Source organism: Propithecus coquereli, unplaced genomic scaffold (genome assembly GCF_000956105.1).
Source record: "Propithecus coquereli isolate 6110/MARCELLA unplaced genomic scaffold, Pcoq_1.0 Scaffold35, whole genome shotgun sequence".
In the NCBI taxonomy this organism is placed as follows: Eukaryota; Metazoa; Chordata; class Mammalia; order Primates; family Indriidae; genus Propithecus; species Propithecus coquereli.
The window spans coordinates 1,609,244-1,624,060 of record NW_012149174.1 but is presented as its reverse complement, the minus strand read 5'-3'; the positions used below and the strand labels follow the sequence as shown (position 1 = coordinate 1,624,060).

The 14,817-nt window shown below is 43.0% G+C and overlaps 1 protein-coding gene and 1 pseudogene across 1 annotated transcript in view; both read left to right on the top strand.

The window, feature by feature from the left end:
• PREP (prolyl endopeptidase) overlaps nt 1-14,817 on the top strand; it is a 148,161-nt gene that overhangs the window by 108,694 nt on the left and 24,650 nt on the right. The window lies entirely within an intron of this gene.
• Nucleotides 9,321-14,204, top strand: LOC105815863 (annotated as a pseudogene).

The window sequence follows — 14,817 nt, the reverse complement described above, 5'->3', positions numbered from 1 at the left end:
GATCAATGATGAAGGTGGCTACACTAAACAACAGATTTTCAATGTGGGTGAAACAATCTTATATTTGAAAAAAGATTCCATCTAGGACGTTAATAGCTGTAGAGGAGAAGCCAATGCCTGGCGTTAAAGCTTCAAAGGACAGACAGGCTGGTTCTCTTATTAGGGGCCAGTGCAGCTGGTGGCTTAAAGTTGAAACCAATGCTCATGTTCCATTGCAAAAATTCTAAGACCCTTAAGAATTATGCTAAATCTACTCTGCCTGTGCTCTAAACATGGAACAACAAAGCCTGGGTGACAGCACATCTGTTTACAGTATGGTTTCCTGAATAAGTCCACTGTTGAGACCTACTACTCAGAAATAAAGATTCCTTTAAAAGTTACTACTCGTTGACAATGCACTTAGTCACCCAAGAGCTCTGAGGGAGATATACAAGGAGATTAATGTTTTCATGCCAATAACACAACATCTATTTTGTAGCCCATGGATGAAAGAGTGATTTTGACTTGCAAGTCTTTATTATCTAAGAGATACATTTCATAAGGCTATTGCATCCATAGATAATGATTCCTCTGATGATTCTGGACAAAATAAATTAACCTTCTGGAAACCTTTCCTTCATCATTCTAGATGCTATGAAGAATGTTCATGATTCATGGGAATAGGTCAAAATATCTACGTTAACAGGAGTTTGAAAGAAGTTGATTCCAACTCTCACAGATGACTTTGAGGAGTTCAAGACTTTGGTGCAGGAAGTCACTGCAGATGTGGTAGAACTAGCAAGAGAACTAGGATGGGGAGTGGAGCCTGAAGATGAGACTGAATTCCAGTCTCATGATGAAACTTAAACACATGAGGAGTTGCTTCTTAAGGATGGACAAAGAGTGGTTTCTTGAGGGGAAATCTGCTTTTGGTGGAGATGCTGTGAACATTATTGAAATGACAACAAAGGATTTAGAAAATCCATAAACTGTGTTGATAAAGCAGTAGTGGAGTTTAAGAGGATTGACTCCAATTTTGAAAAAAAGTTCTGCTGTGGGTGAAATGCTATCAAACAGCATCACGTGCTACAGAGAACTTCTATGAAAGAAAGAGTCAATCAGTGTGGCAAACTTCATTGTTGTCTTATGTTAAGAAATTGCCACAGACACCCCAGCCTTCAGCAGCCACCACCCTGACTGGTCAGCAGCCATAGTACTGATGCCAGACCCTTCACCGGCAAAAAGATTGACTCACTGAATGGTCAGATAACTGTTATTATTTTTTAGCAATATATTTTTAATTAAGTTATGTACATTGGGTTTTTTAGACTATTTTTTAATACTATTGCACACTTAATAGACTACAATATAGTGTAAATTGTATACGCACTGGGAAACCAAAAAATTGCATGGCTTGCTTAACTTCGTGGCAGTGGTCTGGGGTCAAACCCACAATATCTCTGAGGTATGCCTGTATATACACACGTACATTTATGTTTTTATCTGAGGAGCTTTATTTAAGTCTTCAATGTTGGCCACTGTGTGAAAGCTTAAAATCAAAATTTGAAATATATGGAATGAAATGAAACTCAAGTGTTTGTTTTTGCTTTTGTCATCTTGTCTCCGGTGGTCTTATTCAGATCTTATTCAGGGCTTGGCATTAATGCCCACACTGGCACCAGTCAGCTTCTAAACTCAAATTCAGAATAACATTCACAGATGTATTTTGGAAACAGTAGTCTGAGACCTCTACTTCTTATTCAGTAAATCTGGATCGCAACTTCTATACCCAAAGCAAGTGACCTTGTCTCCTGCTGTTTCCCACAGGGATACATCAATTCCAGTGTCTGTCCATGAATTTCTGCCTTTTAGTGGGTGAAGGCGGACAAAATTAACAGGATTAGGAAAACATCTAGAAACTGGAATCTGAAAATTAGCTAGATTTTTCTCCTCCTCAGGCTCGGCAGGAGAGAGTTAGGGGCAATTTTTTCCTACTTTTCTGTGATAAACCCCAGGGGCAACATTGTAGGTTGCCAGCTACGCAACTGTTTTTGGCTTCCTGCTCTACTCTGTGTTTTAGGGCAAAAGAGAGAAGAATCAGTGGAGTCTTGGTGTTGGCTCTCCACCTACTCCATAGTTTTCTTTCCTCTCCTCTCCTCGCCTCCCCCCGCTCTCCTTTGCTTGGAGTAACACTGATGGTGGATGATGGGGTGAGTAAAAATAGTCCCAGTGCTGGAGATAGTCCATTATCTCCCTAGAGGAAAAAAACATTACTGGCATGACTGTCATTGGTCTGTAAAGAAGGGAGGAAAAATTTTCCATCTCCACAAGTATAACCTTTTGATTTGGATTAAGTGTACCCTGACCTGAGTTTAGAGAGGTAGACTTGATTATTCTGTATTCACACTCTGTGCTGAGTGTAAGATGTAGATCAGAAATGTTGTCCTAGTTATAAGACAGATGGTAAAATATTGTGACGTGGAAGGCATTGTGAGGGTACCACATGGGGACACACACGGGTTCCTTGTCATTGCCTGCATCCAGTGTGTGTTCCTCTACACAACTCCCAGTGTCCTCCTTTATCCCTGCCCAGGTGCACCCCACTGCCCTGGAGTCGCCACCCCAAATACTCCAGCTCGCTCCCACCCGAACCCAGGGGCCACGGTACTTGGACTCCCCTCTGCCATCCCTCCTTCCTCCATGCTCCATCCTGGTTCTGCTCATTTTTCTTTACTCTGTGAAATTCTACACATTTTTCAGTATTCAACCAAATCCCAACTCCTGTAGAAACTTCTTGTCCCTGCCCTTGGAAGCTCAGTCTAAAGCAGAAGGCAGGCAAAGGGGACATTCAGCTTGAAAACACAACGTGGGTGTGTGCCAGGCCCTGTGCCATGTTCCCGGCATTGGCTCATCTCTCCAGAGGTAGATTGGAGGTAAATTGCCCTGAGAAGCTGTGTCAGCTTCTTTGATCAAGATGTCACAACTAAACAGTTGAGTACCCTGAGGTAGGTAGTTCTGGGTCTTCATGTAGAAAGTAACATAAATCATTGTGGCTTTATTAAGACACTAGAGAAAGCTTCATTGTTTACCTTGGTTAATGTCTCAAAAGAAAGAAATGTAAATCATCTACTCAGGCTAAACTGATGATTGCAGTCCATTTTAATTCTGTGTTTAAGGTCATTTACTAGTCAGTTCTGCTGTAATAGATGACACCTGTGTCCTCCCAGCCGCCAGCTATGTACGTTTGTATACATGTGTCTATAGAATAGTCATAAGCATTAATATGCATACAAACATGTTTTTAAACAGAATATACCCTTTGATCCCCATTTAGTTGGTGGGTGAGTCTGAAATTGGATTTCAAATAGAAAATCATTTAGGGTCTAGTAAAAAAAATCATTATGTATACTCTTATCCCTGCACCTGGAACCTCACATTTTCTGTGTTTGCCTGGGATATATCTAGTTCAACTCCAGAGTTTAATATGCATATAGCTAATTTAAGTATTGGGAAGAGATTGGGGAAAAGTATTAAAAAATCTAAATTGTGGCTAGCATCTTGTTTGAGAATCTGTGGGTTTGATTGTGTTGGCAGTGCTGACGTTGACACCATTGCTCAGAATCCTCAGAGACAGGAGGGACAAAGGAGTGTTCTGTGGAGCTGCCTCTGCTCCCCTGTCTGGACTTTACAACTCATTCTTGTCTACATGCGGCTGCCAGTGGGTCTCCTCCTTGCCTTCCATCAGAAGTTCTCGGTCAGCATTGATGAGCGGGGGTGGGATGGGGAAGAACCACTTTCATTTATCCCACCAGTGTGCTTCTATTAAGAACTTACCACGTGCCAAGCATTGTGCTAAACACTGGGAGTATAGCAGTGACCTAAAGAAATGTGGTCTTTGCCCTGGTGAGAAATACAGGCAAAAACAAGCAAACAGAAATAAATGTCAACATTGCAAGTTGGGAGGAAAGCTGTGAATGAAATAAACAAGGACTGCAGCCAAGAATGACAGGGAGGCCTCCTGTGGATCCAGTGGTCATGGAAAGCTCCCCTGAGTTTGCATTTAAATGGAAACCCGAAGGCTCAGAGGGAACCAACTATGTGGAATTGGGGCCAGGCAGCCCAGAATGTTAGAGCAAAGGCCCTGAGAACAAAGTGCTTGGCCTCAGAGGACCTCAGAGAGGACTGGGCCAATGAGTTGAGGGGGAATGGACAGCAGGCATAGGGGAAGGCAGAGCTTCATGGCCTTCATGGTGGTAGGGATTTCAGATTTATTCCAGGTGTGATGGGAGTCATTGCAGAGTTTTATACTGGAAAATGGTTCTGATTTGAGAAAATCATTTTCTGTTTTGTGGAGAACAGATTAGAGGGGCTGATGAGGAAGCAGAGAGAGCAGCGAGACATCTGTAGCAGTAGACCAGGTAAGAGATAAGGCGGCCAGACTGGTGTGGGGTGTGTGGACATGGGAAGGGGGTTTGGAGTATGCCTGGAAGGTAGAGTCAGCAGCACACACACTGAGAGGTTGCATTGCAGAGGGGTGAGGGAAAGGAATGCATCGAGGATGACTCCGAGATTGTGCATCTGAGCCGCTGGTACAACTTATCAATGAGTTGGCAGTGGGTTGGGTAGGATGGGTTTGGGAGCAAACATATTTTGAACATGTTAAGTTTTCAGTACATGTTATATTGTCAAGTATGGAGTTAGATACTTGGTCTCATGCTCAAAGTAGAGCTCTGAGCTTAGAGTTATAAGTGTGGGATTCTTCAGAGTAAATGTGTTGCTTAAATCCAGGGACAAGGCTAAAGTCACATGAGGAGCATGTAAAGAGTGGAGAAGGCTCAGGAGTGAGTCCTGAGGAGCTCACATCTAGGGCTCAGTTGGAGGAGGAAGAGCCAGCAAAGAAGCCTGAAAAGAAAGCAGCCAGAGAGGTGAGAGGAAAATCAACAAACCATAGACCAGGTGGACCAGGAAGCTGAGGAAAGGGTATGAAAGGGAGGGAGGGAGCGGCAGACGGCTCTCAGTGCTGTTGGTTGGTGAAGTGAGGAAGGAAGAGGAGTTCTTGGATTTGACGTGGTGGATTTGTTGGTGAGCTCGACCAGAGCACTTTTAGGGTGGAGGGAGGCAGACTGGTGGCTGGTGAGGGCGTGTTGTTGTGTATTGAGAAAGACAGGAGAGGAGTACCTGGTGCCCGTGATACTGGTGTCTTTATGGGTGAGTGTGATAGAGGGATGGGGAGGATTAGCTCTGCTTTTATAGGTTTTTGTATTGCATTTTTTCCTAGTTGCAACAATCTTGTCTTACTGCTGCAATGTGAAAAGTTTAAATTAAAAATATTCGGTTTTTTAAGAAAAAAATTATCCCCGGTAAGTTAATTGAGCATCTCTGATTTTTAACAGCTGTAGTTCATGTCTTCCCACTCTCTTTCGCCTTCAGATTACTCTTCAGGTTTTTTGTTTTCTTCCCATTGAATAACTTGCACAGCTGTGCTAAGAAAACCTGTCCATCAAAAAGAAATCAAATTTTAATTTGATAAACATGGTTTTCCATAGCTTTTGTGGCATTAAGTTCAAGACCAGGGAGAAGGTGTGAGAAGGGAAGAAAACAGACCCCTTACAGATCTAAACAACAGTTGGACAAGGTGTATGAGGTCAGTGTCGTGTTAAGATGAGAGAAAACAGGTTATTTGGTGCATTGAAAGCTTGGTACCTATAGGCAGGGAACCACCAAAGGAGCTACATTCGTTGAGAAGGTGAGGGGATCCGAACCCCAGTGGAAGGATTGGCCGTCACAGGAGGAGGGACACCTTCCGCCACTCTGCCAGGAGGAAGAAAGAGAACAAGTGTGCAAGAGTGCCTGGGGGCTTCGGAGTTGTGAATCCCCCTGCCGGCTCCTTGCTTTCCTTCTGTGAGACCTCTTAGGCCCTGAATTCTCTATCCGAGTGCCTGTTTTTCTTTCTAAACAATTTTTGAGTTTCAACTAAAACTCAAAAAGTAGTTTTAAAATTTTGAAATATTTGTGGGTTTTGTTACATTTCAATTTAGGAATGGGAAGACACTTGAGCATTAGAATTTTCTGCTTATGATTAGATTCCTACCTGGTTATTTTTTCCTGTATCAGTCAGGATAGGCAAGGTCATTGTGGTTAGCATGCAGCTCCAAAATCTCAGGAACTTAAAGCCAGAAAAGTTCATATCTCGTTCCCACATCCTGTCTGTGGGATGTCAGCCTGGACTCTCCTCCATGTCCCCTTATTCCAGGGCCCGCCTGAGGAGCCTCTCCACTCGAATATCACCTGTCCTGTGGCAGAGAGGGAAAGCGCATAGCATCCCGTGGTGGCCCCCAGTCCTTTTATCTAGAAGTCAGTCCTTCTGTCTAGAAGTAACACCTCCCACCCCCAGCCACCTGTTGCTGCCAACACCGTGTCATGAGGACAGACCAACTTAAGGGTGGGCAGGGAGTGTCATGGCCAGTCCTCTGTGTGCTGGAAGGAGACAGGACAGAGCACACAGAACTAGCTCTGCCAACACCACACTTTCCTCCCGAGAGCAGGCAGGCTAGGCCTGGGTGGGATTTGGGGTCACCTCTGTGCCATCACCCATCTTTTTACCACAGCACCTAAAATTCTGTCAAGAGAAATTGATTCCATTATTTTAAGCTTTCATTTTTTCTGAGCATTTTCTTTAAAAATACAAACAGCTCTAGAAAATCTAGTGAATAATCATGTTTTTTCCTTTCAAGGGCCTTATTACTTTCTCTGGCAGACTCAAAGTAGTGGGAGAGTTTGTGTCCTGAGCACACAGTTTTTTTAATGAAGTAACGTCTGTTTTCCTACTTAACAAGGAACATCAGGACTGCCGATCAACGCAAGCTGAGCTGATGATTAACCCCGGGCTTATCTGCGTGGCCTCCTCTTACAGGTCAGCTTCCCGTCAAGCTCTCAGGCCCCCTTACTCTCCTCTGGGGACCCATCTGGATGCAGGAGCCTTGGATCGGGCCCACGCTTCTTCACAGGCCTAGGGTCTGAGAGGACGGCAGGAGCTGCGGGGGCCAAGGAGGCAGCCCTGGGGCATGGTGGCCACTCGTGACCTCACTGCGTGGCAGCGTGCCAGGCACAGCCCTCATTTTTCTTGATTTTTGCATCTACCTGCTCCAGCCCCTCCTTGCCCACCTGCCTGTGTGTCCTCCGCCCCTTTCCCTGGGGCCAGCCTCTAAGTAGAGCTCTTCCTGGAGCGCTGTGGCCCCTTCTTGGGCTGCTGTCCCCCAAAGCCACTGAGTTTGCCCTGAACTACAGGGCCAGTGTAGCAGGGTTGGTTTATATGGTCATGAGGAGAGGAGCTCTCCCTGCCAGACTGGCTTTAACATGGGGCTCTTTCATCAGTGGAGAAACCTAAGTGTGGTCTAGCCAGGCTTTTTCTTGGCAGTGACGTTGGTGAATTAGTCTCCTATAAACACATTATCCCCGCAGTATTGAGAGTTTGTGGTGGTGTCAGTTTGGGTGAATGATGTATGTCATTCTTGATGCTTCAACGGGCTGACTTTCTGGCTGGGATCAGTGTTAGCAGGCAGGGCAGCCAGTTCTGAGATCAAGGCTAAAAAGGAAGTGACTCTTCCCATTGTTTCCTAGGATAATGCGCTTCTTAGTAAATAGCATATCCCTTATGATTACGCTGGTCTGCTGGTTTGACCATCCTTGAGTAATGCCCTCAAGACCCCCATTGCGTGGCCCCTGCCCTGTCCCTGACTTCGTCTTCTGCCACTTGCCCCCTCGGCTACAGCCATACTGGCCTCCTTGCCTCACTTGTGCACATGCAAGGGTTACCCCTCCCCTCCTGTCCCCTCCCTCTTCCTGGAATGCGCACCCCACACCTGGCCCACTCCTTCACTTACTTGCAGGGATCAGAGACTCCCTCCTTCCCCATCCTGTGTAATACAGCAGCCCTTGCCCACGTCCAGCTTCTTTGTTTCTCCATTGCACTTACCACCAGCATTTGTCTCTGTGCTCATCTGCCTCCCCTTCAGAATGTGGTTTTGCCCGCTGCTTTGTCCTCGGAGCCCAGAACACAAAGTAGATACATATCAGTACTTGACAAAGGAATGAAAGAGGCTGTGATAGATGATGGACTCTGAAATAATCTAGTTGTTGCCAGAAACCTATAAAAATGGAACATTTGCTTTATGTAACATTTCTGTGTTGGACCATCTGCCTCTCCCCTCGTAGGGTACTTGGTCCTGTCCACTCAAAGTGGACAAATATCGTCATAAAATGAATGTTCACTAGCATTTTTACTTCTGTGGAATTTTTTGTGTGATCTAGTCTTTAAGAGTTATTTTGGATCATTGTTTATGACCAAAGCAGGAAATAATACTGTCCCCCCCTTTTAGAGCATCAAAGTGAATTTTTCTTTATATTTTCCTAGCACATATTTATTGCATTGTAGTCCTCCAACTGTAAGTTGTTGCATGCTTACAAATGTTTGGGAGCCTTTTAGACAAGAGCAATCAAACAATTCTACTGACATGTAAATTCAACTGATGGGTCCCTTATTATGTTTTATGAGAATTTGTGATCATTACTTTGTATTTATTTTTTTCAGACTCTGGACACATAGCTTCATCCTTTTAAGTGGCTTTTGGCTTTTCTAACATATTTTTCAAATCAGCCTCTTATTTCATGCATTCAGTTTCCTTTTCTTTCTTCACTCTTCAATAGTTTTATTGATCTTTATATATGACACGTCTTCTTCATTGTTTGGGTTTCTTGCAGTGTCTTAGATGCATGTTAGTCTAAGTGAGGTCCCAGAAGTAACTGTGGCTCATCCCCCATCGAAAAGCCAAAGGATGCTAAAGACAATGGTGGCTATACTGACTAATCCTAATTTAAAAAAAATGGAATTTTCAAGTGAGAAATCAGATGAGTATTTAGGAATGACTGGGTGAAAAGGTTTTTAAGCTAACGAACATAATTACTTCACAGACATTTACGAAGCACTGTGTCCTGGCGGTGTTGGCAGTGCTGGGAATATAAGGCAGGGTAGTGTTTACTAGTGGAAATAGGGACGCAGTCAAACATTTCCAGCAATGTGATGGGAGGGAAACAATATTTAAGTTAATCACATATCCCGTGGGAACCTAGGGAAGGAGGAGCATCTAGGACTGCTGCTGGAAAGAAAGTTTCCTGCCTGGAGAGCTTTGGGCAGACAGGAAAGGCACGAGAGGAAGAGCTTGTGCCAAAGCAAAGGCACGGCCAGCACGGCAGATACGAAAGCTGCCTGGCTGGAACCCATGTAGTGGGAGACTAACCTGGGAAGGGAGACAGGTCCAGAGACTTGGAAGGGGCCGTGTAGGATGCACATGGGGCCATCTGCCTACCAGGTACTCAGAGAGTCAGGGTAAGGAGCCAAGGGTAGTTGTGAAAACTGGCAGTGGTGGTAGTAAATGAATCTACGGGCACAGGTGGAAACTCCAACAGTGTGTGTAGAGGGAGATGAGGACCAAAGTCTTAAGGAACACTAACATTTGAAGGAATGGGGAAGAAGAGGAGCCAGGATAGCTTGCATCAGAGAAGCCAGGGGAGGAGAGTTTCAAGGGGAATGGCGTGGAATGGCAGAGAAGGCACAGGGGATACAGAATGGGCAGGGTTGAGATTGGCCGTGAGCATTTGACCGTGAGAGGAGCCAGTGAACGTCACATAGCAATGGATTGAAGAGGGCATGTGAGTGGGGCCAGTGGGCCCAGCTGCTTCTAATGAGTTGAGGGGTCTCCTTACAGCCCCGGGCTTTGTGTGCTAATATATGATACATTCCTACTATACAGTTACTAGGAAAAATAGCACTCAAAGTCCGCTAAGTGAAAGTTTTTGTACTCAGTGTACTGGCTTTGTTGCCAGCCTTTCTGCACATACCCCGATGCTTCATAATCGTCACAGTTTCCCCGTCCACAATCCCGAGCGCCATCTATGCTCAGTGCGGTATACGATGTTCTTTTCTGGATCTTCCTTGAGCGTGATTCAGTTATTCACCTTCAGCATTCATTTTGCTTAATTACTGGAGATAATCAAAAGGTATATATATGATTAAAAGTATATTATTTCTGTTTTTAAAAACATTTCAAAGGAATACACACGACCTTTCTGTCATGACAGTGCTTTGGCTAAAATGAGGTTGGTAGGGGGCATCTAACCACCATCCAAAAAGATCAAATTATATATGGTTTCACTGATAAGATTTCTGCTACTGGTACACTACTACACAAACATAAAACAACATTTTACACGGCCAAGTTTAGAATGTAAGTCAAAAAGGATTTGTTCTTATACCTTCACAGCAGGATTTCTGAACTTTGTGATTTGCCCTCATTTTTTCCTCCTTTTTTCCTGCCCCCTGGCGAGTTGCTTCCCAGTAGCTGTTTGTGGTGCTGCCTCTAAGCTTCTAGTCCAGCCTCCTCTAATTGACTGCCTCTTCGCAGGCTGCTTCGTTCCCCAGCTTGAGTCCACTCTGGCCCCACGTTTCCCAGTGTGGGGGGAAGTGCACTAGTGCTCATGGATTTCTTATTGAAAGTCCTTTAAGTAACTTGAAATCATCTATGATGGATTTCTGTTTTGTCTCTTATTCACCTGAAGGATTTTAGTGATTTGCATTTGCATTGTCTGAGAGACTCTAAATAGAAGTGGATCAGAGTATAATAGCATTAGATTTGTCCAACAGAGACTTGCATAAATGCCTTTGCACCAGATAATTTTATTTCCAAATTCACCTTTCAATATTTTGGTCATTCATTTTTCTGCAGCAAAGATTATTTTGTGTGCATTTGCTTGTGACAGTGTTTTGCTGCATCTCGGTTTCCCTTGGATATACAAACAAACTAAAAAAAGTGTTAATTGACCAATTATGCTAGCTTCCTAGTTCTGGGACGTTTGTCAATGTCCTCAATCAATTCAGGGCCACACTCAGCTCTATACAGTCCTGTTTAATCCCCCACACTGCCATGACCAGCTTGATTGCACAGACACCTCTCTGCTTTCTCCTCACTAACAGCTATCTCTCTTTAATAGTTCACCCTTTTAAGGAGCAGATAACTACCAGCCACAAATTTTTAAAGTGTGCAGTTCTCTTCTGATTCTGACCAAAGTTTGTCTTTTCAGCATTTTAGTTATTAATGTTGTTTTTCTAAGGCAATAAAATAAATAAGTGATCTGCCCATCGTTTTGAGTTAATGAGGATTTGAAATGGATTTCAAGTGTCCTCGCTGGGTTTTTATTATGCAGGTGCAGTCTCCTGCAGTCAATTAGCATAACTAAACAGTTTAGGCGCCATAAAGCTCCTTGCCCTGGCATTGCTAAATTAATAGATTAACGGCTACACATAAAGAAAATGTCAGATGTTAAATATTTTTCGTTAGTAATAAGTTGGAAATTTGTGACCCTAAAAAGCTTATATAATCTCTTAAGTGCCTCAACCAGAGTTAATTTTTATTTTATTACTTTTCAACTTACAAGTGTTTTTGAGACCAGACTCTAGGCTGCTCTATTTGTATGGATTTTTTTAATGAAATGCCATTTAAAATACTTATTCTTATATTATTCAATGGAAATATAGGGTCCTGTTTGAGCATTAATATATGCATTTATCTAGCATGTGTTTTCTAAGTACCTCCTATCTTCTAGGTGCCATCCTACATACAGAGGCAAATAGATGCACAGCCCTAGAAGGGAGACACCAGTGCCATGGAGGAGAAGGGCCCCCAGAGGAGGGCCTAGGGGATTGGCTGACCCCTTGTTTACGGTGGCTAAGAGCGTGGTGTCTGGAGCCAGAAGGCCTGGGTTCAAATCATGACTCTATCATTTAGGAGATGTATGGTTTGGGCTAGTTATTTAACTTCTCTGGGTCAGAATAACCTCACCTGAAAAGTGGGGGTATTCATAGTGCAGGTGTCCCATATCCACAGGGGATTGGTCCCAGGACCTCCTGCAGATACCAAAGTCCAAGAATGCTCAAGTCCCTCATAGAAAATGGCATAGTATTTGTGTATAACCTGTGCATATCCTCCCATATACTTTAAATCATCTCTAGATTACTTGTGTCACCTAATACAATGTAAATGCTTTGTAAATAGTTGTTATACTGTAGTGTTTTTTAAAGCTTGTATTTTTTATTGTTGTATTGTTTGGTGGGGGTCCCTGCCCCCCACAAATATTTTCGACCACAGTTGGTTGAAAGTGCACATGCAGAACTTGTGGATATAGAAGGCCAGCTGTATAGACTTCATATGGATTAAAATGAGAGAGAATATTTCCAAAGCCCTTAGAATAGTGCTTGGTACATGTGAGAACTAGATAAGTGTTTTAAACAAATCAAGTAAAATAAATAACATGAATTTTGACCAAAGTAAAAACTAAGGAAAACTCTATTGTGAAAAATATATTAACAGAAACTGACAGGCATTTTAACATTCGTTGTTAAGTGTATGGAAACCTTAGTTGATAATTAGCTTGCACAAGAATTTACAATCACTAAATTCTTTCTCCAGAGCCTTGGCTAACTTTCGTTTTCTGTGTTTTGGGGTATTTTAACATTTTCAGGTAAAGAATAACTTTTTAACAGTGTCTCCAAAGTGAAGTGAATGACCATTTGTGCTGTTTTAAGTTTCTTTCTCATTACTAGAAATATTCAAGCAAAGGGTAAACCCGCCTGAGATGTAGCTTTGGGGGTGCCTGCATTGGCGAGGTAGGGAGCAGGTCAAACAGGTGAGCTCCCAAGAGCCAATGGATTTTTTTTTTCAATTGTGATTTAGTCTATAAAGCCTTATGACATTGGGATTGGAGCTCTGGAGGTGGGAAATGGCAATATCAGTAGAGAGGACAGTTGAAGTTGGGACAGATTCACAAAAGTTGAAGGCAGACAGTGGAGAGTTTTAGTTGCTGGACTTCATTTTGTAGAGAATGGAGAGGTGTTATATGTTTTCAATATGGAGTGACCTAGATTAAAAGGAAGATTTCGGGGGAATTAATCTGGTAATAGGTGCTGGAAGATCGGAAGCAGGAGCCCATGGAAGGCCAGGCTACCATGCAGACAGGCAGGGATAAAATGGTGTGAGAGAGGTAGCCAAGATGTCATTGAGCCTCAGGAACTGAGGCAGGCTAGTGTAGGTATTTGGGGATCAAAAAGAGAGTGTTTAATATGCAATTCTTTTTCATTTATTCGTTCAACAAATATTTATTGAATGCAAACAGTCCAGAGCTCCTAGCCCCCTGATGATGGATTCATCATGTTTTCATGCAAGAGCAAAACACACACATACATGCATTTGATATGTAGTCCAGATCCCATTGTAGAGTTCCTGGGGCACCGTGTGAGGTTCATCATCTTGGCAGTCTCTGCTGACCCTCCCGGCCGATCCGTTGAACCCACAGGAAGACGTCAAGTTCCAAAAGGAGGTGGTGCAGGTTCACTACCGCATAACCCAGTGACAAAAGCAAGAAAAACTTAAGCCTGGAGTGTACGTGGGCCACCTACCTAACGCACTTTGTGAAACCCAGATCCAAGCATATTTCTCTCAGTCTGGCACTTTTACAAGACTCAGACTGTCCAGAAGTAAAAGGATTGGAAATAGCAGAGGGTGTGCCTTTGTGGAGTTTGAGTCTGATGATGTTGCCAAGATAGTTGCCGAAACGATGAACAAGTACCTTTTTGGTGAAAGACTCTTGCAGTGTTGTTTTATACCACCTGAAAAAGTACATGAAGAACTTTTTAACGAGTGGAATACTCAATTTAAACAGACATCGTATCCAGTAGTGACACAGTGTAATCAGAGACAGACACTTATGCAAAGGCTACAGATGGAGAGATGATTTAAAAAGAAAGAAAAATTAGTCAGGAAGAAATTAGCTAAAAAAGAATTGATTATAATTTTCTTCCACTGGTTTTACCTAAGAAAATGAAACAACAGGTTTCAGGCACTCCTGACACTCCTGAGAAGACTGTGGCTGGCCAGGGCCCCACACCAGTTTGTACACCAACATTTTTGGAGAGACGAAAATCCGAAGTGGCTGAAATGAATGATGATAATAAAGATAATGAAATCGTTTTCAAACAGCCCGAATCCAGTGTAAAAGAAGAAATACAAGAGACTCAAACACCTACATGGTCACAGGAAAAGATGAAGAAAAAGCAATCAGTGATTCTGACTGTATTATGTATAATGTTTCTTCTGAAAAATCTGATTTTGTTATGAGGGCTGATGCTATACTAGGTACGTGAAATGCAACCCTGGACAAGGTTTTTGGAGGAAAAATGTACGATTTGGTCAAGTCAGTAAGGAAAGCAATTTGTAATTTTGGCTTTCCTGCCCTTTCTGAAATACAGGGGTACATGCCAGCTTGCAGTGGCTGGCTCACACTGCCTCTTTTTCCTGGTTTCCTCTAGTTTTCTTTTCAGTTTCATAGCTCTCCTTAATTACTTTGCTTGGGTAGAAGGGTTACTATTAACTGCAGGTTTAGGTACTAAACTGCAGCCTTTTTTGTCACCACCAAATAAAGATCACAGTCCTGTTTGACCATCTACATGGTTGTCATGCACTTCACCCATGAGGACACTTTAGACTTTAACATCAGATGGTTGCAAGTGGAAGTTAAATTGTATTGAAGAATGAGAAGGAGGTTCAAGTGTTAGTGCAGATTCATTTACATATTAGTTCAACTGTTAATAGAGATTAAAAAATGACTCATTTTTGCCAATAATGTTAGATTAGTTTTGGTGGGCTAGCATGGATTAACAACTAACATTTTGTATTAGTATCATCAATGGGGAATTCTAGGAGTTAAACAATGACCAGCAAATAAACTTTT